Consider the following 22448-nt stretch of genomic DNA (forward strand, 5'->3'; position numbering starts at 1 on the left):
ATAACCTGGCATTCTGTAATGCTCAGCTTCCTTACACAATCACTGAGGACAAAATAGGTGCATAAGCAAATGTGGTTAAGAAAGCTGATGGTGCCTGACTATCAAATACCAAGTTTCTACATGTACAATTCAGTGACAATGATTCTATTTTGTTTTCGTTCTGTAACTATTCTCTCACTCCTTTTCTGAGTTTTGCCTCACCATTAACATAAATTCACTAACTCCTTAATTTCCTAGATAATCTTTCAAGGTGCTGTTATCAATTTGATCCCATATATACAGATCTTAAAATAAAACTATGCTCAAGAGAGACATTCTTTGCTAGTTAAGCTAAAGTGCTGCTTGTCATTTATTTATTGTTTACTTCATGCAGCACGTGTGGAGTAAAGTTTAAAAATTATTTAGGGCAATAGTTTCAGGGCCTTATGCATCCCCCATGGCTCTGGAAATGCTGGATACCATGAGAATTTGAAATTATATTTTGAATTTTTCTCCTTTTGTTTAAAATTTTCCTACCCTATTATTTATCAAAATGTTCAGTAATGGTAGCCAGGCATCATCCACTTCTTTGGACTCTTGGCAAAAAAGGCAATTGTTCACAAAGTCAATTAGCCAAAAATTCCCTTTCTTCCTCTCATTCCCAATTCCAGACCTTCCTCTGTTGCTCCAGGTGAATATAGACCAATTTTTGTGTCTATCACTGCTTGCAAGTTTTTAAGACCATAAGCACTACACAATGAATAAGACGCCTACTAGAAGTACTAAATGTGTTTTTAGGCCAATTATCTAGGATGTCCATGAAACCAACCTCAATTCTCCAAAACAAGGAACCAAATTCCATGAGATGTTTGATTGTACATACAGAGATTCAATAGCTGTTCTTTGGTGTCACAAAGAAATTTTGAGATAAAAGTGTAAGAAGGTGCCCCAGTGGTAGGGGAGAGGGGGGAGACACCATCATTTTTACTACAGTGTTAATAGTTAGAGACTCATCAGAAAGGTTTCAATGTTTCTGCTCAGGATTTTTCAGAATCCTGAACTCCTTACTCCCAAATTTCAGAAGGTGGGATAGCAGCCTTGAAGACCCAAGCTTTGCTTTATAGAAATAAACCCTCATAAAAAACTACTGTTTAGCATAAAATTAAATGAAGGAACTGCTACCCATCTATCAGTTTGTTACACTGTGGTAGCGCATGTGTGGCTGTGATGCTGGAAAATATACCACCAGTATTTCAAATACCAGGAGGTTGATCCATAGAGGAAAGGTTTCAGTGGAGTTTTCAGATTAAGACAGACTAGGAGGACCAGGACATCTACTTCCCAAAGCTAGCCAATAAAAAACCTATGGATAGCAATGTAATATTGTCCACATAGCACTGAAAGATGAACCTTCCTAGGTTGGAAGACACTCAAAACAAACAGTGGCTACAAAAATGAACTCAAACATAGCAAGTATCATAAAGGTGGGACAGGATCTGGCAAGGTTTTGTTCTGTTGCACATGGCCTTCACAGCAACTAACAACGAAAGTGGGAAGACTAGGATGATGTCAGGGCAAACAAGAATGGATGAGACTTGACAACTTGTGCTACATCCCCTACAGTGCTCTGAGAGCTGCTAAGGGTTTAGGGTATAAGAATATTTGTACTGTTAGCTGCAAAGAAACTAAAATTACATTCAGTTCCTTATGAAACAAGTAACAAACATTTCCTCTGGTGACCAACAAGGTTTAAGAAGCATTTCTGAGTCTGCATCCTCCAGTACCCAACAGATAAAAATGTAATCACGGAACAAAGAGGTAGCAATGGCATTAATATGAACCACATGAACCAAGGAACAGCTTGGGTTCATTTCCCTGGATTTCAGTGCTCAAGGACTCTAATAAGATTTAATTGAAAAGGCTTCCAGTATTGTGTTTCTTGCTAACCCCAAAGAGTCAATGCTTGGAGCCAAGCATAACTTGATTTAGAAAAATAAAGAAATATGATTCATCTTGCATCCAAGTGTAGAGCAGCAATTGATAACATGCACTATCTACTAATTAATTATTTTGCCTATCTAGTCATTTATTAATTCTTCTGCCCATATTTAAACAATTTGAGATTATCTCAACCCCACTGCCCATAGCAGTGTTCTCCTTTTCACTCAACATTGAACACAGTCAAGGAATTTTATATAACTTTAGCTCCCATCCAAACGAGGTGCTGAAGAAAAAATAAAGAAAGAAAGAATACTTTGAAGGCTGTCACAGCAGAATGAAACAATTTAAGAAAGCAGGGTTAACGAGCTTTCCAAGGATATTAATAGGAAAATTATTTACCCTTTTAATGCATGACATGACAAAAAGAATCAGTCCCAAATCCAAAGAGGTGATTCACCCAAATGGAAATGTCCTATAAATTTTCCCACCGATTAGACATAAAAAATGCTCCTTGTTGTTAGCTGTCCTTTAATATGTTCAGGATCAGAGCAACCCTATGTACAACAGAACAAGCCTTGCAAAATCCTCACCATAATTATTGCTATGTTTGACCAGGGCTTTGAATGGCTTCATTCCAGTTTGACCCCCTGATGAGAAATGCATTTCCACCTCCGACATACTGAAACAGAAACTACATTTTAACAATCATAGTGTTTTTCTCCAGAATAACCTCTCCAAAGTAGATGGGATAGAATCTTAGCATCCTTGCTTCTAAGGAGCATTCTGGCTATCCTTCCTCTAAGACAGATATATTCATTCTTCTGGTAGTTCACAGCATATTAAAAATTCCTTGTCAACAGCTTAATTCAAAGGCATCAATTTTTTTTCAGTCGTTATTATTCATTATCCAAATTATACACACAAAGGAGACTATTGAAAATACCATGACTTGAATCAGGTCATGTTAAAACTTGAAGTGACATCTTGGATTTAACACTTTGAAGAAGTATTTTGTAAATTTGTCCAATGCAATAAGTTCTTTTATTTCTTGACTCTTGCTTTCATGAGTATTTATTGTGGATTCAAAATAAAGCACATGACAACTTCATAGTTTTCTTCTTTTATTAAAATTTTGATTATTGCTCCAGTTACAAAGATGTTTTTCTTTATGTTGATCTATAATCCATATAGAAGGCTAGTAATTATAAATAAATATATATACTTATAATATGAAAAAATAAGTCATTAGAGCTAGCAGTTGGCATAACATAAAATACAGAAAATGTTTTTTTAAGTTTAATCCTATAGAGCACCATTCTACAGGTTGATGCTGCATTGGGCCCCACTGTCTTGCTGGGGCTTTATGTATTTTGTTCTCCTTTGTTTCAATCTTGAACTTCTCTTAGAAATCATGATACATCAACAAACCATTGCTCTTTCCTGTTGTTGGTTTTTGGTTGGTGGTGGTGGCGGTGCTGGTGGTGGTAGTACTGTTGGTTGTTACGTGTCATTAAGTAAGTTGTGATTCATAGGAACCCTGCATATGACAAAACAAAACGCTGTGTAGTCCTACACCATCCTCACAATTGTTCTTATGTTTAAGCCCATTGTGCAGCCACTATACCAATCCATCTTGTCAAGGGTCTTCCTCATGTTCACTGCCTCTCTATTTTACCTAGAATGATATCCTCTTCCAGGAACTGGTCTGTCCTCATAACATGTCCAAAGTGCATGAGACAAAGTCTCACCATACTTGCTTCTAAGAAACAATCCGGCTCTAATTCCAAGACAGATTTGTTTGTACTTTTGGCAATTCATTGTACCATCGATACTCTTCACCAGTACTGTAATTCTAATATATCAATTATTTTGTGGAATTCCTTATTTAATATCCAACTCTCATATGCACAGGAGACAATTGAAAATACCCTGGTGTGGGTCAAGTGCACCTTAGTCCTCAAAGTAACATCCTTGTTTTTCAAGACTTTTAACTGGTCTTGTACAACAGATTTACCAAATGAATTGTGTTGTTTGATTATATGACTGCTGCTTCCATGAGCATTTATTATAGATCTGAACAACATTAAGTCTTTAATAACTTCTATCTTTTTTCCATTTATCATGATTTTACCCACAGGGTCACTTGTGAGGACTTGGGCTTTCTTTTTATTGAGTAATCCACACTGAAGGCTGCAATCCTTGATCTTCATCAGCAAATGCTTCAAAGCCTCCTCACTTTCAGTAAGCTAGGTTGTATCACCTACATATCAAATGTTCTTAATAAGCCTTCCTCAAATTCTGATACATTCTTATTCCTGTAATCCAACTTCTCCAATTATTTGCTTTGAATAAGTATGGTGAGAGGATACAGCCCTCCTGCACACTTTCACTTATTTTAAAGCATGCGGTAGTCCCTTGATCATTTTCCACAGCTGCCTCGTGATCCATGTACTGTTCTGCAGGAACATAATGATGAGTTCTGGAATGCCTATTATTTTCAAGGCTATCCATAGTTTGCTATAATGCACATAGTCAAATGCCTTGCCATAGTCAATAAAGCACAATTAAACATCTTTCTAGTATTCTGTGCTTTGAGCCAAGATCCATCTGACATCAGCAATGATATACTTACTTTGTTCCATGCCCTCTTTTGAATCTGGCCTGAACTTCTGGTAGCTCTCTGTCAATGTACTGCTGCAACCATTGTTGGATGGTCTTCAGCAAATTTTATTTGCATGTGATATCAATTATATTTTTCTAAAATTTGAGCATTCTGTTGTCACCTTTCTTTGAAATGGATACAAATATGAATCTCTTCCAGTCAGTAAGCCAAGTATCTGGCTTCCAAATTTTCATAGATGAGTGAGTTTTTCCAGTGCTTTATCAGCTTGTTGAAACATTTCAATTGATATTCCATCAATTCTTGGAGCCCTGTTTTTGGCTTACGCTTTCAGTGCCACTTGGATTACTTCCTTTAGTACCAGATACTTTATCATATGTGACCTCTTGGAATGTTGACTAATCCTAATTGGCACAATGACTCTGTGTATTCTTTCCCTTTTCTTTTGGTGCTTCCTGCATCATTCAATATTTTGCCCATAAAATCTTTCAGTATTGCAACACAACGATTGAAGTTTTTCTTGAGATCATTTAGTTTATGATATGCTGAGTCTGTTCTTGCTTTTTGGTGTTCTAAGTCTAAATCTTTGCATATTTCATCATAATATTTTATTTTGTTTTCCCAAGCTGTCGAAATTGTTGTTCAGCTCTTTTACTTCATCATTTCTTCCTTCTGCTGTATCTACTCTATGATCAAGAACAAGTTTCAGAGTCTCTTGAAATGCACTTTGATCTTTTCTTTCATTCCTATCTTTTTTGTGATATGTTGCTTTCTTTATGTATGATGTTCTTGATGTCATCACACAGCTCATAAATTCTTCTGTTATTAGTGATCAATGACTCAAACCTGTTCTTGAGATGCTCTCAAAATTCAGGTGGGATATACTGAAGGTCATATTTTGGTTCTCGTGGACTTGTTTTCATTTTCTTCAGCTTCAACCTGAACGTACATATGATCAATTTATGACCTGTTCCATAGTCAGCCCATGGCTCGGTTTTGGTTGCTCACTTGAGATTTTCCATAGGCTCTTCCCACAGATGTAGTCCATTTGATTTCTGTGTATTCCATCTGTAAAATTCCACATGTACCTTTTGTGTTGTTGCTATGAACAACTCATTGGTCTTGGAAAATTCTAGCATGTGATCTTCAGCTGTTTTTATAACCAAGATCATATTCTCCAAATACTGTTTCTTCCTCTTTGTCTCCAACTTTTGCATTCCAATCACCAATAATTATCAACACATCTTGATTGCATGCTTCATCAATTTGAGACTGAAAACATTGGTAAAATTCTACAATTCTGCATCAATAACCTTAGTGGTTGGTGTATAAATTTGCATAATAGTTGTTAACTGAATTTCTTTGTATGCAAATACATATTATCCTATCACAGACAGCCTTTTTCTTCATAATAAATCTTGAAAACCTTTTAAAAAAATCATTTTATTAGGGGCACACACAACTCTTATCACAATCCATACATACATCAATTGTGTAAAGCACATTTATACATTAATTGCCCTCATCATTCTTAAAACTTTTGCTCTCCACTTAAGCCCCTGGCATCAGCTCTCATTTTCCCCCCTTCCTCCCCACTCCCCATCTCAATCTTGAAATATTTTCAACACTGAATGTGATATCATTACATTTGAATTTGTCACTCCCAGCATAATAATAATATGATTGTCTGATTGAAAATGGTCTATACCAGTTCTTTTCAGCTCACTAACAGTATATCAATATGCCTGCTTTCCATTTCATTTTTGACAACTTCCCCAATTTTCCTAGATTTTTACTTTGTACATTACAGTTCCAATTAATAATAGATGTCTCCAGCTGTTTCTTCTCAATTTGAACCATGCCCATCATTAAATAAGGTCCAAAAAGTTTTACTCCTATAGGTTTTACTCTATCCACTTCATTATGATGGACCCTACTCTGAGAAAGCACTTCATTATGATGGACCCTACTCTGAGAAAGCAATGCTTTCTCAGTCATATTCTGAGTGCAATCAAACCTGAGGGGCTTGTTTTCTGGCACTATCTCTGACAATGCTTTGTTTCTACTCATGACGTGTTTAGTATCTGAGAATGTTTTGATGCTATCCAAAAGCTTTCCAATGGCTAATTCCTTGGAAGTAAACAGCCTATTCCTTCTTTAATCTATTCTTAGTCTGCAAGCTCTGATGAAGCTCTTTCACTTTGGGTGAATCTGCTGGTATTTGAATCTGCTATGTCAGTGACATAGCTTCCAGCATCACAGCAACACACAGGCCACCACAGTACAACAAACTGACAGACAAGTGCTGGCTGTTTCCCTTTAGAAGTTAGAAATTGACCCACCTACATTTGAAAGACCTAATTTGCTAACAATACTTGCAGCTGGAATGTCATGTCAGCAAGCACCTCCAAACAAAGAGAACAATCTGATAATCAGATAGCCTATCTCCAACTAAATTGTTCCAGAATATCCGATCGTGCTAAGTCTTGTCTATGAAACTCTCCTTAACCTGTTTCTCTGGGAGGCAGATTATTATAGAACAAGATCCCCTCTGTCTCCTGAACACACACTTTCTCATTCACTTACTGAATACAGTGGACTCCAATTTATCGCAAGCCTAAAGGACAGGGAACTGTCCCTATGAGTTTCTGAGACTAAATCTTTTCAGGAGTAGGAAGCCTTATCTTTCTCCCATGGACAGAGTCCTGGTGGTTTTGAATTGTTGACCCCATGGTTAGGAGCCCAGTTCATATTGCCTACTACACCTTTCCTGAATACTGTTACTGTTGTTACTGTGAGATGCCTTTCAGTTGGTTCTGACTCAGCAACCCAATGTACAACAGAATGAAACACTGCCAGGTCCTGTGTCAACCTCACAATTGTTCTTCACTTTGAGCCTATTGTTGCAGCCAGTGTGTCAATCCATCTTGTTGAGGGCCTTCCTCTTTTTTACTGACCATTTTCAATACCAAGTATGATGTCTTTCTCCGAGGAATAGTCTCCCCTGACAATATATCCCAAGTACATGAGACAAAGTCTCACCATCCATGCTTCTGAGGAGCATTCTGGCTGTACTTCATCAAATACAGATTTGTTTGTTCTTTTGACAATCCATGGTACTTTCTATTTTCTTTGCCAGCACTATAATTCAAATGTATAGATTCTTCTTGGTCTTCCTTATTCAATATCCAACTTTCAGATGCATAAGCGGCTGCTGAAAATACCTACTTATACGCAATCTCTGCTTTGGGTTCTGAGTGCAAACTCATGTTGACCCTGTTCATGCCGATGGGGTGACTGACTTGATGCGAGTAAGACAATATACAAGATAGGGGTGGAAAGGAAAGTGAGAGTATTTATTTGATAGTAGTATTCAGGAAAATTCCATAGGAGGCTATTGAAATTTTCAATTACATATGAGTGAATATGCCATGTGATTGAAAATATCAATATGATATTTTCCTTATTCAATACTTATTCAATAAGTACTCTCTTTCCTTTCCACCCCTGTTTTGTGAATTGGCTGTCTCACAACAGGCCACCCAAATAACCAATGCTGTACGAACAGGGTTAACATGTGTTTGAACTAAACCCAAAAGGAACTATTCCTGTATGAAGAAGACAAAAGACAAAAAAATTACCTGGAATCAATCTGAGAGACATTAATTTATGTGCATTAGGGGGCTTACAGATATGGGCATGAGTACTGCATCTAGTGGTGGCCACTTGAACAGGAAATGATCCACTAAGAGGGTAGCTATGGTGGCACTTCTTATAGCAATTAAATCATTTTGAGTGACGTGGGTACAGGAAACCCTGTATACTTATTGTTAGGTTATTTTAATAATAAGAGGGAAAGAGGGAGCATTCAAAATGCATCTGGCTGAGTTCCACACTGGCTGCATGTTGGGGAGGTACCCCAATGACCTGAAGGACACATGGAGAATGCCTGCTTAGATAAATGCAGCCATTTTGGAGAATCAATGAGTCCATAGCATGGAAAGGTTTCAGAAAAGCTTCCAGATTAAAAGAAAGTAGGAATAATAATCCATTTATAAACATGCGCATTATGAGTAGAAAGCAACTTCATGACAACTGGCTTTACTGGTGGGTTTGAGTGGCTCATGAAAGGATATTTGGATTGCTCTGGAAGCATAATTTTGCCTCTTCATGGTTCATATTCTTTGCTTAGTGCTGTCAGTGCCATTCATTCCTTATGACTCTCCTGCAAAATACTATTGGGGGATGACTTTTTAATTTAATGGATGGGAGATGCTTAATCCCCAATAAAACTCCCTTTCTTTTCACAAATGTTTCTGAAAAGAAATATTGAAGTAGTGGAAAGATGCATAACCAAAGGGACTAAATCCAAAACATGCCTTCCTAGTCTGCACAGGAAATCGTAGTTCCACTGAGAACTTGGACCACCAACAAGGCTAGAAACCTGAGCAGAATGTCAAAAAAGCAGAGTGAACTTTTATAACACATTTCTCTGTAAAAAAAAAAATTTAATCATAGGACTTTTCCTTTCTTAATACAGCTTCATGGAACAAAGCTGTTTTTGACAGAGTTGAAGTTTTTGGGGAAGTGAAGTGGAGGATGCTCCTTTGTAGGCTCAGGAAGGCCATAACATAAAACTGAATGGGTAGTCAAGAGCATTTTACTTGTGCAGAAAGGTTTACATCGTTAGAAGAAAAAGAAAAAACTGGAAAGACTCCCTACTAAGGAGAGATTCCAAATGACCCCTAATTGTTTTGGTTTATAAACAATACAGTAGGGTTATACAGAGAAAAGAACAAAGGAAAGGTACTTCATAATCATTACCTCATTTAATTCCGGTAGAATAAGAGGTAGAGAGTATTGTTTATATTATACAAAGAGATTTGAAAAAAAATTGTGGAAAATGTACTTAAAAACACGAAAGATTTCCCATGTAATTTTTGAAGCCTTCCTGTATTAACCACATTCCAGAGAAATACAATAGTGAAAAATGAAAGGAAAAAAACCTACACCCACAATTAAAGCAAAGCTATAATTATCATTTAGGTGTTGTTGTTTTTTCTATCTTGACATTTTAACGGTGTTTTCTTAGAGTTGTGGTCAAAGTATTAGCTTAACTTTGTAGCCTTCCCTTTAATTGTTCATGAGTCATTATAAAGAGCCCTGGGTGGCCTGTTGGGCTGCTAACCACAAGATAAACAGTGAAAACCATCAGCTATTCCTAAAGAGAAAGATGAGGCTTTCCACTCCCCTAAAGATTTACAACCTCAGTAACCTACAGGGCAAGTTCTACTCTATCTTACAGGGTCACTATAAATTGCAATTGGCTTGATGGCAGCAAGTTTTTGTTTTATTTTTTATATATACTTAGTCATTGTAGCATATGTATTTCTCATGTTGAGTTCTTTTCTCATTGCCGTCCTAGATTTAACCAGTTATCTCCATGCAGCCAGTTTTATTAAAGCAGTTCTTTATAGAACATTTGCATTGTATCAGGAATGTTTTCCCTATATTTTAAGAAATATTGACATTTTAACTGGCTTTATTAAGACAACCCCAATGGGAAGAAAGGGAAGGAGAACTGGGACAGTCACCATAAACTCTCAGAAACGTTGAAATAAGGTTTCCTTTGAGATTTACACAATAACAACTGACTCATAATTCGTAAAAAAAAAATTAGGTATTTTCCTTAGAGATAGGTATTGTGAAACAGGCCACATTATTGAAGATATAGATGTAGCTAAAGGATGCAACATCAGAAGAGAGCTAAGTTAGCCAGGAAAGCCCAAGGGAAAAAAGTGACCATACAGGTAAGTATGGCTAGTGGGTGCTGGAATAGTCCCAATTTACTTATTAAAGTGCCAGAAACTATTCACTATATTTTAAACACCAGCAGGTTCAGCCATGGTAGGCAGGTTTCAGCAGAGTTTCCAAAGTTAAAGAAAATAGAAAGAAAGCCTACTATTCTATTTCAAAACCAGTAAATGAAAAATCATACAGACGCCATCACAAAAAATATTGTCCAACATAGTATTGAAAGATAGAGTCCCTAGTTTTTAATGCACACAAAATATGCAGTGGCAATAACAAAGGACTCACTTCTACACCTGACTGTGCAAAACCAGACACCACTTCATTCTGTTGTACACAGGGCAGCCACGAGCTACAGCCAACTTGATGGGAACTAACAACAATGTTAATACCCACTTCCCTTTTTAATTCTTAAAACTGTCTTTTTCTATAAAGTCCACATGACCACTCTTCCACAAATGGCTAGTTTTGAACAGGCTTTCCCTTACAGTGATCCTAGTTTTATGTCAGACAGATCATATTTTGGACAAAAAGCTTAGGATGACCCATTTCACTTTTAAGAGTTGACAAGGAAGAGCGCATCTGACAGAAGGATGATGGTTCTTCAAGGTTTGGTGGCAATCCCATCTGGATACAGAACCTCCAGGGAATAGAGCCTCAGAAGGTGTCACCAGAAATGAACTTGCAATGACTGTATGCTGTGCTACTCACAGGAGTATAGGAAGGGACTCTGGATCCAAGAGAGCAGAGAACATAAAACTACCAGAAAGCCACCCCTCGTTGGCTAGGGAAAAGAGTTGGCAGGACTCCCTATCTAGTAGGGATCAACCTAGTCCAAGGGAATACCAGCAGCTCTCTCATGCAGATGGTAGGATGATATCTTCATAGCACCTTTAAACTGAAGGGCCAGAATCTCTCCATCTGGATAGATAGAGGGCCCATCAAACTATTTCTTGGTCTTCCTACATGATCCAAGACAAAACCAACATTGATCTCCCTGCCAAAGCTTGAGGTGAAGTGCACTAGGAGATGTAAGGGCATCCAGAATAACAAAGTAAATGTGTTACTCTCTGCTGTGTAGCAGTGTATAATGTCAAGATGTGTGTGGCAGGCTGGGGACTAAATGATTAAGGAAGTCATGGCCTCTTTACTCTGACTCCATGCTCACAGAGTGGCTCCTGATGGTCATGAGCATTCTGTGGGCATGGGAGGTGGACACCTTGATAGGTCAATGTCTCAGTATAAATTAATAAATTGACACTAGATTTTAGACAACTATTTATAAAGTTATATAGCTCAAATAAGCATTTTTGCATTTGATCAAGCCTGGAACAATAAAAATATTGTTTCTTAGCCAACAGAGCTAAGGCCAGGCCCTGCCTCTAAATATTTTTTGAATATTTCATTCTGTGTTTTGTTGTCTGTAATTTCATTTTTATATTAATCTGAAATGTAATTTTATGTTGTAGTTTTTAGAATGTGAGTTAGTCTTCCATTCCTAATTGCTAGCACATTATTTCTTTTTTTTTTTTAATCAATTTATTGGGGCTCATACAATTCATCACAATACATAGATCAATTGTGTAAAGCACATCTATACATTTGTTGCCCTCATTATTCCCAAATTTCGCTTTCCTCTTGGGTTCCCAGAATCAGCTCATTTTCCTTCCCCTCCCCCCTCCCTTGACCTTCCCCCCTCCTCCATGAACCCTTGATAATTTATAAATTATTATTATATCTTATATTACACTGCCTGGCGTCTCCCTTCACCCACCCCTCTGCTGCCCGTCCCCCAGAGAGGAGGTTATATGTAGCTCCCTGTGATCAATTCCCCCTTTCTACACCCCCCTTCCCTCCCGGTATCGCCACTGTCACCCCTGGTCCTGAGTGGTTCATCTGTCCTAGATTCCTTGCGTTTCCAATTCCCATCTGTACCGCTGTGTATCATCTGGTCTGCAAAGCAGAATTGGGGTCATGGTGGTTCAAGGGAGGAAGCGTTTAAGAACTAGAGAGCACGTTATTTCTAAATGATTTATTGAATAATTTTTTATTTTCAATTTATTCACAAAGCTTTATTTACTATACAGCCCATTGATGTATACATATATTAGAAGGTCTTTAAGTTATTAATTCTGTTTAACTGCTTTATCTATTCATATTGTTTTGATCATTGTATCTTAGTAGCAAGTTAAAAATTATAAAAGCTAATCATGCTTGTTATTTTATACAGATACTTATTTTAAACACATAATTATCCTTAATACCTCTAGATTTGTTCCATTTCTAAATTACCATGAGGATACTGAAAAACATCAAAAGTATGCATTAATTTGATTAATTTCACTTTCACATATCTACATATTGACCTACATTTATATATTTATATGTACATTTTAATAGTAATGAAGTGTTATAGTTTTCATTACTTGGAAATACCAGTTTTCCTTAAAGGTATTCTTATAATGCTGTTATTTTTAATTATTCTTTGTACTTTTCTCATTAAATTTACTTATTTCTGGATAAGTATATATTCAATTACCATTTTAGGTATAACAAAACTATGGCCTATGGAGGTTAATATGTTTCTCAAGGTCACATAGCAATGAGGGTAAAGTACTTTTAAACCAGGTGTGTATGCATTCCAGCCTCCATCCATGCAATTTCTGCTATACTAGATGGCTTCCATGGCTTTTAACCATACTTTCGCTAATGCACACAGGTGATAGTTGCCTCAGACCTGGTCTCTTCACCCCATTCCAACCACAGCCAGATTCATAACGGCCTCTAGTATTCTGTTTCTGTATGAACTGGCTCATAAGCTTTCCACTTGGTCAAGCTTCCAGCCAGTACAATTCCCAAAATTCCCTTCTTGCTCTGAGTATGCTTACTTCTCTTTCTTCAATAAGAAATATCCACTGAATGCATGGATACAATAACTGATACACTCGTTTATGAGGGCTGTTGGGGTGGTGTTTGTGAGGGAAGCATGAGAGGATTTGGGAAGGAAACAATGAATGTGGGAGGGGGGAGAGAACATTAGAATTGATTTTCATGCACTAAGAGTCATATATACAACTCTTTTAAAAAGTGATCTAACTATGTAAGTGTGTGATATGTGAATACTATACCATGAAAACAAGAATGATTTGTTCTAAAAGTGTGGCATTGTATGATACTCACCTTCCTGATGACAAATGGGTGCATCAGCAAATGTGGTGAAGAAAGTTGATGGTGCCCAGCTATTAAATGTATAGCATCTGGGGTCTTAAAGGCTTAAAGTTAAACAAGCAGACATCTAGCAGAAAAGCAACAAAGCCCACATGGAAGAAGCACACCAGCTTGTTCCATCATGAGCTGTTGGTGGGATCAGGTAACAGGCATCAGAAGACTCAAAACAAACAAACAAAAACATATTGTTGAGAACTAGGGGTGTCGGTCTAGAGACCAATCGCCCATCTGTAGACAATAGGGCATCCCTTCACAGAAGGTCACAAGAAAGGAATGAGTCAACCAGAGCGCAGTATAGAACCAATGAAACACACAGTATTCCTCTGGTTTTCTGAGGCTTCCTTACCCCCACTATCATGACCCCAGTCCTGCCTTTCAGTTCTTTCTAGACCAGAGCATGTACACTGATATAGATAAGAATCCAGGTCAGATTAAACCCTCTGCAACAGAAATGGGAATAGCTATACCAGGAGGGTAGGGGGACGTTGGAGAGGAAGGGAGAAAGGGGGATCTGATGGCAATGATCGACACATAACCCCCCCAGGGGGATTAACAACAGAAATGTAGGTGAAGAGCGTCAGTGGTCAGTATAAAATGTGAAAATAATAATAATTTATAGTTTATCAAGGGGTCACGGGAGTGGGGGGAGGAGCTGAGACCAAGGACTAAAATAGAAAGTAAATGTTTAGAAAATGATGATGGCAACATATGTACAAATATGCTTGATAAAATTGATGTATGCATTTTTGTAAGGGCTCCCAATAAAATGATCTTTAAAAAAATAATAAAAGATATAGTGTTTGGAGTCTTAAAAGCTTGTAGTTCAATAAGCAGCCATGTATCAGGGAAGCAAAAAAGATCACATGGAAAAAGCACACCTTCCTGTGTGATCATGAGGTGTCGATGAGAAAAAGTATCAGAAGTTCAAAAACAAGCAACCAAATTGATCATAGGGGGCGCCTATATAGTGGACACCCAAAACCCACCTATAAGATAATTGGACAGTCCCTCTCAGAATGGCCACATGGAAGGGATGATGAATCCAGGGTGTCGTATGGCACTGAAGAACCACATAACTATCCTCTAGTTCTTTAATATTTCCTCCCCATACTATTATGGTTTTTTTTTGTTTTACCTCATTAATTACTATGTCAGGTTTGCGTATGTTCATTTTTATATTTAAGATCATTTGGTGCTGTTGGAGTTACATAATTTGGAGTTACATTTGCTGCTGTTGGAGTTACATAATCTAGTGTCAATTTGGGACTTGAGAGGATTAAGAGTGAAGAGGTGGAGTCTAGTCTGTCAATTGGGTCATAGAAAATGAGGCCTCTGTGTGGGCAGGGCCTTCTCCTGAGAATTCTGGGGACTCTGGTATTTCCTCCTTGGAGATGGGAGACACACGCTCTCTCTTGGCTCACTCCCTTGGAGACACTCTACTGACAAAAGGCACATGGCACTATGCTGACAAGCCCCATGCTCTGGGAACTGAAGGAGCCACATAGAGACACCTGCCAGCACTGAGATGCTTCTACTGCCAACTGACCTGTGATTTTCCTGCATCTGGTGTCATTGCATGTGTTTTGTGAGTCTGAAAAGGACTTTATAGAGTGGTGTCAGACATATGGGCTGATATTGGACTTATGGACTTGATTTGGACTAGGCTGGAATGTTATTGAAATATTCAGCTACTCTTGTATATATAAAGCTCTTTCTTATACACAAATGAATGTCTATGAATTTGTTTCTCTAGTCTACCCAGACTAACACTGATACATGAAAGTCAAGATAGATAACCCATCAGAAACAGTAACACTGGTAATGTGTCCCTGGGGTTATGGGAAGGTGGGGGAGGGGAGGTGGGGAGGGACTGGGAGCTGATAGCATTAATGATTGTATAACCCCACTCTATGAGATCAAACAAGAGAATGTATGTGAATAGATATATTGGATTGTGCAAGATATGGTGGGGGCGGTGAGAAGGAATAAGGGTTCCTGAGGGGTGTGTTGTGGGAGGGAGGAGCTAAAGGGGAGCAGATATCAAGGAGTTCAAGAAGAAAGAAAATGTCTTGGAATTGATGTGGTAGCAAATGTACAACAGTGCTTAATGTGATTGAACTATGGAAGACTATGATATATGTAAGGGCCCCCAATAAAATTATTTTTTTAAAGAAACCAAACTTGACCAATAGGTGAAGGAATAAGAGCTGTTGCTTACAGGGCATTGAGTTTGTGTTGATAGTGGTAGTAGAATACTTCAGAAAAAGATACCAATAATGATTGTACAACATAAAGAATATAATCGATGGTCCTGAATTATACATGTAGACATTGCTGAACTTGAGAATGTTTTGTTGTATACATTTTTGGGGCAATTAAAAAGTTAAGAGGTACATGGATAATAAAAAAGAAGAAATATCCACTGAGTTTTCCATCAATGCTTACTTTCATATGCTCTTGATGTGGAGACCTTGTCTGACCTCCATCTACTCAATCAGGGAGGAGAAGAAGCACCATCACTGGCATCAGTAGCTCAAGGCGATTTTTATAAGACTTAAGTCAGACATGCCCCACATGACAACCTTCCTCCAGATTCTGACTTCAACTATCCTTTCCAAAGTGCTTTCTACTTGTTAGCTGCAACTAAAAGGTTCACGTAGAACTTACAGACAATATTCAGAATTAGGGGTTTAATTAAGGAACTTAACAGGTTTCAAATGCTCAGCATATAAGTATTCAGACAGGAGAGCTTTTTCTAGGCTGTCCCTGTGTACAGGCCTCTCATTGGTTTTTGTTCTCTCAGCCACACAGCCTCTGCCCAGCTCACGCAATGTTATAAAGCTCTTTTATGACTTCCAATAAACACCCAAAGGGCACACCTTTCTGCCATAAGCTTCAGCCAAAAAGCACTTAACTCTAGCTCCTAGCTCTGAGGCATCAAACCTAGCTCCCCCAGTTAAGTTCCTTGAGTCATTCAAATGCACAAACCAGTCTCCAGCCCAAAGGCAGATTAGGAAGTCCACCATTCTGTCTCATGCTCTGACTCTTGATTCTGCTGCTATCACTTGTCTGCCAGTCCTCTACTGATTGTATAGTGTCACAGTTCTCTTGGATCATGACGTTTCAGTGCACAAAAATCTAGCTATTTTCTCTTGCTGGTAGTGAAATTACCCCTTTCTGGTTCATCCAGCAGGATGACAATCACAATGCACCCTGCCAGCAATCATTCAAATCCTACCAGTATTTTCCCCCATTTCTTCCTACCCAGAGCAATCTGGGAAAAGTCATTTGGTGGAAGTTACAAATGCTATGGCTATAAAAATATGACTAAATAATTCACTGCACTGAATCAAAAAGTAGTGCTACAAAATCATAGAAAATTACTAAATAAGAGACTTCCAAGAAGATGGCGACTGAGTAGCACATACCAGAAGGACTCCACAGAAATCAGTTCAGGAGAGTTACTAAGAGGGAAATTCCACACTGCTGGGTCACAAGAAGAGCATCATAAAGATAAGCAGAAACAGATCCACTAGGTTTTGAGGGGCTTGGGGCTTTTGGCTTACCATACTGGAGACCGGCTACAGTTTGACTTTAGCCCCACCACTGTCTCAGCCAGAGCCAGAATCATTTGGAGTCTATACAGGGGCTTTATCTCAACATAGTCACAGCTAGCTGCCACCTCGGGGAAATGAATAAATCCCTCTAGCCCCACTGTCAGGGATCAGCTATATTGTTATTGTTGTTTCTCTCTCTTCTCTCTATCCCCCCACAGTCTCAGTGCACTTAGTGTTTTCCCCCTTTTTCTTTTATTTCTTTTTCTCTTCCCTTTTCTCTCACATGCCACTGCCAACCTCCAGTTCACCCCCCTTAACCCAGGACATTTACACCTGCCCTCCATCCAGCTGGGAGACTACACCCTCTGCAGCATAACCTGAGCTGGGAAAAGCCCCCCCACCCTCCAACAAGGGACATCCTACCCAAATTTTGGGGGAAATTCTGCCTGCCTGCACTTTGCAGTGCATAACACTTGGCTGAGGAAATCCCACTCACCTTCTTCTGGAAATCCTGCCTGCTGGGCAGGGAGTGTTAATAGCCATCCCCTGGGCTCCCAGATTACTGAGGGAACTTACTCCCACTGCTGTAGTGCCTCACACAGCCTACACCAGCTCTGCTAACACTCGCTAATATTTCACACTGCTGCAGGAACCTCTTCCCAAACTCCGCAGTGATCTACCTGACCAGATTAATTCCAACCACCATTCTCTGTGCTCTACACAAAAGCACAACCCACAAGCCTTCTGTGGGACTCCCATTGTAGTGGGCACTGATGCACACTTCGGTGGTGCCCTAAACTGCCGTGGACCACACTATCATGGCTTCTTGTGAGATCACCCAGTACAGCACCATCCTCATGAGTCCACAACAACCCAATCAGCATCCCCTGTGAGGACCATCCAACTTACCCTCCAAATAACAGAATACTGGTTGGCTAGGGAAAGAGCGAAGCCACAAGAGGATAAAGTGGTAGGCCAATTCCATAGCAAAATTGGTTGCAGACAGTTTGAAGAAGCATTCTTTTGAGTCTAACAAAGAGAGCCACTGTTCTTTGAATCCCTGGGAAATGGCACCTGGTTCCTCTAAAAGAATGCAAAGCAAACAACAATCAGCCCCAATGTCCCCAATGAAAAATCAGGAGACACAAAAGGCAATGGCAGAATTATGTCCTAATCCTAACAATGTGAATAGAAGAAGCAGACATTGATCTGCCACCGAAATAAATTTTCAGAATGCTTCTTGGAGTCATACAGGATATGAGGGAAACAATACAGAATAAGGATGGAATGATAGAGAAGATAAAGTTCATATACAAAAGGGAAATATAAGAGCTTAGAGACAAGATAACAAAAGCCAGTAGCGGACTCACGGACTTCGCCAATGGACTGGAGAAGGCAGAAAATCATACCAGTGACCTAGAGAACAGCCAAGCAGACTTTAACAAACGTGAACAAAAATCTAATAAGATCATAGAGATGCTGAAGAAAATCTAAGAGCTATGTCTGATGCTATGAAGAGGAACAACTTCAGAATAATTGGATTACTGGAGGAAGATAAAACAAAGAAGTCATCTGCAACAATAGTAAGAGAATTCTTGGAGGAAAACTTCCGCAGTTTAGTGAATGAAAACCAGGCAACCATTCAGGAGGCAGGAAGAACACCAGCTAGACTGTATCCCAAGAAGAAGTCACCAAGGCACATAATAGTTAAACTATCCAACTTTGAGGAAAAGGAGAAAATCATGAGAGCAGCTAGGGAAAAACAAGCAATCACATATAAAAGTTCAGAACTATCAATGGAAACTTTGAAGAAGAGGAGAGAGGGGAGTAATATATTCCAAAAATTGAAGGAAAATAACACAAACCCAAGTATACTCTACCCAGCCAAATTATCTATCAAGATAAATGGAGAAGACTCATCCCAGACAAGGAAAAACTCAATATATTAGAAGAAACCCAGCCCTCCAAAAGAACCTTGCTGGCCCAGTATGAGCAGAAGAACAGCACTCACCAAGCATAAATATGAGACTGTGACACAGAACAACTCCACCCAGAGGGAAACAAGGAGAAAACAGCCCCCAAGATAGCATTGGCTTAATGGTGGAAAGAAGTGAAGAATGAACGACATACACATGCACAACACAATGATAAAAAATGGATGTAGCAAAACACCCAAAATAAAAAAAAGTATAAGATGACATCACAGAGTCCACTGATGGAGATAATAACCCTGAATTTTAACGGACTGAACTAAGGCATTAAAAGACTGAGGCTAGCAGACTGGCTTAGAAAATACAACCCATCAATCTGCTGCCTACAGGAGACACATCTCAAGATTACTGAGAATCAAAAGCTAGAGAGAGACATACCAAGCAAACAGAAATTCAAAAAACCCAGGGGTTTCAATACTAATCGCTGATAAAATTGACCTCAAAGTGCAAATCATAGAAAGAGATAAGGTGGGGAACTATATAATGCTCAAGGGAATGGTAGACAAAGAACATCTAAGCATTGTAAACATACATTCCCCGAATGAGAGACCCGCTGAATACTTCAACCAAATGCAACAAAAGATGAAGAAAGAAATCACAGCATCAACAATTATACTTTAATACACTGCTCCCTGAGAAATATAGATCACAGCGAAAGAAACTCAACAAGGAGGCTAGAGATATAAACACTACAATTAGACAATTTGACCTGATAGATATTTACAGAGCTTTTTATCCAAATACAAATAAAATTCACATTCTTTTCAAGCCCACATGGCACATATTTGAAGACAGACCACATGCTGGGGCATAAGGCAAATCTACATAAATTTAAGCACATTGTTATCATACAGACTTCTCTCTCTCGGACCACTGTGCCATAAGGCTGGAAATCAGCAAAAGGAAGATGAAGAAAACAAGAGCAAACAATTGGAGGATGAATAACACTCTATTGCAAACGAAGTGCATACTGGCCCTGATCAGAGATGAAATTAGGAAACTTCTAGAAACCAATGAGAATGGGAAAACAACATCCAAAACGTATGGGACACAGCAAAGGTAGTTATCAGAGGAAGTTTCATAGTAATATATGCATACATGAAAAAGGAAAAGAGACATATGACTGATATGCTGGCACAAATTTACAACAATTACAGCAGAGTCAAAAGGACAATCCTACCTAACCAAAGAAATGAGGGAACAAATTTTAATACCAAGGATGAGGGATGAAAGAGGGGACATTACAAAAAATCCCAATGAAATCAAAAGGATAATTGCACAGTACTATGAAGGACTGTACTCCAATGAAATCAATAACTTGGAATACATGGACAAATTCTTGGAAAAACAATCCCTCTCTAGATTAACCCAGATGGATGTCAAGAATCTCAACATACTGATAGCAATAGAAGAAATAGACAAGGTTATCAAGGGATTACCAAGAAAAAAATCCCTTGGACCAGATGGCTTCATAGGAGAATTCTACCAAGTATTCAGGGAAGAACTGACACCAATCCTACACAAACTCTTCCAGAACATAGAAAAAGAAGGCAAGCTCCTGAACTCCTGTGAAGCTAGTATAACTCTGATGTTGAAACTGGGCAGGGATCCCAAAAAAATCGAGAATGACAGACAAATATCCTTAATGAACAATGATGCAAAAATCCTTAACAAAATACTGGCCAGTAGAATACATATACAAAATATATAAAACAAATAATTCACCATGACCAAGTGGGATTCATACCAAGGATGCAGGGATGGTTCAACATACGAAAGACCATTAGTATCATCTGCTAAAGTGACATGAAAAACTGTAAGAACCACATGATAATATCAATAGATGCAGAAAAAGCATTTGACAACATCGAACACCAATTCCTGTTTAAGACAATAAACAAAATAGAAGGAAAATTTCTCAAGCTAATACAAGTTATATATGAAAATCCAACATGCAACGTGGTAGTCAGTGGAGAAGAGACGAACACAATTCCACTGAAAAGGGGGACCAGACAAGGATGCCCCTTGTCCCCATTCTTATTTAACATCGTACTGGAGGTTTTAGCTAACAGCATAAGGCAAAGAAAAAACATCAAAAGTATTCGCTTGGGAAAGGAAGAGGTGAAACTATCATAATTTTCAGATGATGATTTTATATATGGAAAATCCCAAGAGCTCCACAAGGGGAGTATTGGAAACAATAGAGGGGTATGGCAGAGTGGCAGGATACAAGATCAACAAACAGAAGTCTATCAGGTTGCTATACATATTGGATAAAACCACAGAAAAGGAGATTAAAAATGTTGTACCCTTTACAGTAGCCAAGCACATATTGAAATATCTAGGGATATACCTGACTAAAAGAACAAAAGATTTATATGAGGAAAACTACAGAACACTATTACAAGAAACAAAGAGTGACCTCAACAAATGGAAGAATATCCCAACAAGTGGGATAATGCTTGTGGATTGGAAGACTCAATATAGGAAAGATGTCAGTTATGGCCAAGGCACTACATAAGTTTAATGCAATCATGATACAATTACACTCATCATCCGTCAAAGAAATGGAAAAACTGATTACCAACTTCATATGGAGAGGGAGGAAGCCCATAATTAACAGAGAACTCCTCAAGAAGAAGGATACAGTGAGATGGCTTGTTTTACCTGACTTTAACACATATTATATAGCCACACAGTCAAAACCACATGGTATTGGAATAATGACAGATTTTCAAACCAATGGAAAAGAACTGAAAACTCAGAAATAAAATCATCAGCATACAGACAACTGATCTTTAATAAGGGCCCAAAAAATATCAAATGGGAAGCAGATGCCCTCTTCAACAAGTGGTACTGTAAAAAGTGGATAACTACCTGCAGAAAAATGAAGCAAGACCCTTACCTCCCTCCATGCACAAGAATAAATTCAAGGTGGATCACAGACCTTGAGGTAAAACCAAACTTTTATGGCCATTAATGAGGGAATTGGGACCAGCCTGAGAATTTTGGCGCAGGGAATACATAGGCTATCAAAAATTTTGAAGGATACAAATATAGAGGTGTCACAAATTGACAAGTGGGATAATCTGAAGATAAAGTCCCTGTGTACAGCAAAAGAATTCACCGAGTGTAATAAAAGGGCCCACCGACTGGGAAAACATCTTTAGCAATGACACATCAGACAAAAGCCTTATTACTAAAGTCTACAATACTCTGCTAGCTTCTAAAAAGAAAAAAAAATATTGCCCACTGAGGAGGTGGTCAAAGGACCTGAACAGACGTTTCACGAGGGCAGAAATCCAAGTGGCCAATAAATAT

The 22448-nt window shown here is 38.5% G+C and overlaps 1 pseudogene; it reads left to right on the top strand.

Moving 5' to 3' along the window:
• The first annotated feature begins 10287 nt into the window (after positions 1 to 10287).
• The window catches only part of LOC115873116, a 17177-nt pseudogene continuing 5016 nt past the window's right edge, over positions 10288 to 22448 (top strand).

This window comes from Echinops telfairi, unplaced genomic scaffold (assembly GCF_000313985.2).
Source record: "Echinops telfairi isolate 266 unplaced genomic scaffold, ASM31398v2 ScPeMD7_7462;HRSCAF=8500, whole genome shotgun sequence".
Lineage (NCBI taxonomy): Eukaryota > Metazoa > Chordata > Mammalia > Afrosoricida > Tenrecidae > Echinops > Echinops telfairi.